General features: G+C 40.9%; 1 long non-coding RNA gene across 3 annotated transcripts; it reads right to left on the bottom strand.

Annotated features, from left to right (window-relative positions):
- Window positions 1–252: 252 nt before the first annotated feature.
- Window positions 253–1,064, bottom strand: LOC134217914 (uncharacterized). 3 transcript variants are annotated; one of them, XR_009981186.1, is made up of 3 exons: window positions 870–1,064; window positions 658–800; window positions 253–599 (listed from the first exon to the last, which is right to left on the bottom strand). It is a non-coding gene; the product is annotated as an uncharacterized LOC134217914 (long non-coding RNA). The 3 variants fall into 3 exon arrangements; XR_009981184.1 differs by having other exon boundaries at window positions 662–800; XR_009981185.1 differs by having other exon boundaries at window positions 666–800.
- Between the last annotated feature and the right edge of the window lie 3,469 nt (window positions 1,065–4,533).

The raw sequence follows: 4,533 nt of genomic DNA, 5'->3' as shown, positions 1-4,533 counted from the left end.
CATGTCTGTCTCTAGTATGCCATGCCTTTGAGCTAACAGATCACTCTACAATATTTCCAATATTAGGTAAAAATTAATAGGGCATTAAATATGTATACCTCAAACGTAATGTAATAGCCTAATCAGATTACAAGAAAATTGAATGTATGATCATTGGCATCAAGTTACTCTTTTTTCATATCATAAATAGCGAAATCTGAATAGGCTATGAGGAAACGGCAAAGGCAAATTATAAGCACCAACTCAAATACGTCACCATCTCCTTTCATTGTTTCAGGGCTTAATACATATTGGCAGACTATTCTCAATAACAATAAAACCACCGTCTACATATTTTTTTATTGATCATTTAAAATGTCACAGGTAGCTAATGATCTATGGTTTTGTGCAACGTTATTACACTATTATCCGGCTATCATCCAATTTATCGAATTATCATCCTTCTCTACCTCTTCCAGTTACGTTCATTTTTATCTCATTTGTGGATCGGTGTGATCTTACTTAGCGAAAGTGTTGGCACGCGAGCATGGATGTTTTTCTTGGAACGACACGACTAACATTTCCGCCGACAATACTTGGTTGTCTAAATCTGACACGCACTGGAATTTGAATAAATGGATAAGCACTCAAGATAGTTTTTTTTACGGAATTTCATACCTACATACATAAAGATAGTTCTTGATCCTCCATCGCTGTATTCTTGGTATCTTCATATAAAAATTCGATGCCGATTTTCAGTCGTTGTTGGTAGTCGGAAGCACACATTTTGATTAGGTTTAGCATCTCGAGTCTCGATGCGCCTGTAATTTTGAGAAAAATGGTTTAACAGTTCCCACCATATCAATATTCTGAATAGTACAAAAACTTACCTCAAGTTTAGAATCTGCACCGTCTCAAATAAAGTATTGGATACAAGATACTTTTTTTAGGATCTGACGATATTTTTCTTCCGTGAAAATAATAAACAGCGATGACGTACGCTTTGTTTATTTTCGTCTCTAGCGTTACATTTGTGAATGACCTAGCATGAAATGTGAATGTAATAATGTTCGTCCTATTGATTTTGATCGTTTTCTTGAATAATTGTTTTGTGTAGGATATATAAAAAATGTGGTAACCCAATTTCAGCAGTGGTATCATAAACACTAAGTGAAAGACAGCAGCATCATGCCAACTTTCGTTCACCTGGAGGGTTCAAAACTTTTTATTCCGATTCTTGATAGCAACAGTTTTGGGAGCTTAATTTTTTTTCTCATTTTTATTTTTTTTCTGCGAAATCTGCACAAAAAAATTAGGTTATCTTAGTTTTAGGACTTCTATTGGTCAAAATCAAAATTAATGTGAATACCAAAGTTATTCAGGGTTTTAGACAAGTGTTCAGCAAACCAATCGATAGTAATTAAACAACATAATTTAATGACAAAATTATGTTCACGTTACGTTATACATCTTGCTCACTTTTCTTGACGTCGTAACGGGAATGGGAGAAAATTTCAAATTCGCTCCAGTTTTCAACTGAACTAAATAACATGCAATAAGAGCTTTTCGAGTGTTAAGCTATTGCAAAATATTTCACAAAATTAATGCATCATCACGCTCTCACACAAGCATACAATGAGCAAAGCACATGAAATAAGTCTCATGAGACGTATCATGTGCATTAGTAACATGAAACGCGCACATTCAAGAATGTGATGAGCGTTGTTGTCACACAAAACACGGTACTACCGTGTACGTGAGATGCGACAAACATGACAAGTGCGTGCAGCAGAAAATCTCAACACAGATATTTGTTGCGTTGATGTACGTGAAACGTTTTTATACAGTATCACAAGCATAAGCACGTGCACATGAAGCCTGAATCATAAGACGAATAAGTACTGCTCCGTTTATGATTAATACTTGATTGTTTTACATAAACGTATTTTAACGTCAACAGTAAAAATACAGACAGAATGATTAATATAAAGCACAATCAAGAGGTAAAACTGTATGGGATAGATCCCATCATTTCCATCAATTCACATTTGTTAACATTTATTAACACGACTCGTGAAAAAAATGATCGACATCAGAGGATCATTGTAAATCAATAATGTTTTGTAGATAACTCGAAATACAATGATAAATTGGATCAATTTTAATAGCAAAAAAACTCGTCGAATGCAGCTTGTTAGTATGTACCAAAAACTGTTCAACACGTTTTTATTCTCACTCAAACAAACATCACCACAATTTGTCGAACTGAATTCGAAAAAGTTCGATTCTGGAGTGATTCGGTAATTTACAAGAAAGTCAAAAACTTTTAACACCTGAGTGCCAAACCAGTTCATATCTTCCAGGATGTAACATAAGAAAACACCTGATGTAAAATCCGGCTCTAGTTTTCCAGAATTCATACATTGACGAATGCCGAAAAACCCACCAACAGCTACTGTAACAGGTGTGAGACAAAAAGGTTGAGATAGGCGAAATTTCGTCGAAATTCAAATTAGATTATCTTTTCTTAAAATTATGCCATTTTGATAAAACTAGAACCATCAGAGGCAGAAAACCTTTTAGCTTTCAGTCCTCATCCTAAATCTTATGAGATTTATAAATCTAGATCCACTAGTCATTATTTGTGACGTAAACTCTTACTTTCTATGCCTTCAAAAACTAGAATAAAGGAGAATGGGCAAAAGTGTATGGACTGTGGGCCATTGGTGTACACAGATGGCCCACTCCTTAGTTGAAAGATCACGAAAAACCATGTCTATGGGGTCAAAGCTGTACATGCTGGGAGAAAAAAGTTATGAAGCGAGTAAAATGTGGTTATTTGAAGCTTTTGTATGTTTTTTCCAGTATCTTCACATAAACCTGGAAAAGGTTAGACTACTGAATGGAGAATCACTTTCTGAAGAGGAGGGAGGTGAGGGTTGTAAATAAAATTAAAGCTGTTCAGCGAATAGTTTCATCTTGCTATGATGTCACACTTGTTATAACGCTGGGCATCATATGTCTACATGATTTAAATACTTGTTCAACCAATTCTATTTAGATAGAACTATTACTAGCGGCACACTACTACTACTACTACTACTACTACTACTACTACTACTACTACTACTACTACTACTACTACTACTACTACTACTACTACTACTACTACTACTACTAATAATACTACTACTACTACTACTATTACTAATACTACATTACTATTATTACTACTACTACTACCATTACTATTACTACTACTACTACTATTACTACACTACTACTACTACTACTACTACTAATTACTACTACTACTATTAATATTCTACTACATTACTACTACTATTACTACTACCACCACCACCACCACCACCACCACCACCACCACCACCACCACCACCACCACCACCACCACCACCACCACCACCACCACCACCACCACCACCACCACCACCACCACCACCACCACCACCACCACCACCACCACCACCACCACCACCACCACCACCACCACCACCACCACCACCACCACCACCACCACCACCACCACCACCACCACCACCACCACCACCACCACCACCACCACCACCACCACCACCACCACCACCACCACCACCACCACCACCACCACCACCACCACCACCACCACCACCACCACCACCACCACCACCACCACCACCACCACCACCACCACCACCACCACCACCACCACCACCACCACCACCACCACCACCACCACCACCACCACCACCACCACCACCACCACCACCACCACCACCACCACCACCACCACCACCACCACCACCACCACCACCACCACCACCACCACCACCACCACCACCACCACCACCACCACCACCACCACCACCACCACCACCACCACCACCACCACCACCACCACCACCACCACCACCACCACCACCACCACCACCACCACCACCATCACCACCACCACCACCACCACCACCACCACCACCACCACCACCACCACCACCACCACCACCACCACCACCACCACCACCACCACCACCACCACCACCACCACCACCACCACCACCACCACCACCACCACCACCACCACCACCACCACCACCACCACCACCACCACCACCACCACCACCACCACCACCACCACCACCACCACCACCACCACCACCACCACCACCACCACCACCACCACCACCACCACCACCACCACCACCACCACCACCACCACCACCACCACCACCACCACCACCACCACCACCACCACCACCACCACCACCACTACTACCACCACCACCACCACCACCACCACCACCACCACTACTACCACTACTACTACTACTACTACTACTACTACTACTACTACTACTACTACTACTACTACTACTACTACTACTACTACTACTACTACTACTACTACTACTACTACTACTACTACTACTACTACTACTACTACTACTACTACTACTACTACTACTACTACTACTACTACTACTACTACTACTACTACTACTAAAAATTTAAATCGTAATTCTTTGAGATTCCAAAGGAAATGCTTTATAATTTACC

The sequence above is a fragment of the Armigeres subalbatus genome, chromosome 2 (genome assembly GCF_024139115.2).
Source record: "Armigeres subalbatus isolate Guangzhou_Male chromosome 2, GZ_Asu_2, whole genome shotgun sequence".
Taxonomy (NCBI): Eukaryota; Metazoa; Arthropoda; class Insecta; order Diptera; family Culicidae; genus Armigeres; species Armigeres subalbatus.
This window is presented reverse-complemented; position numbering and strand designations above follow the sequence as displayed.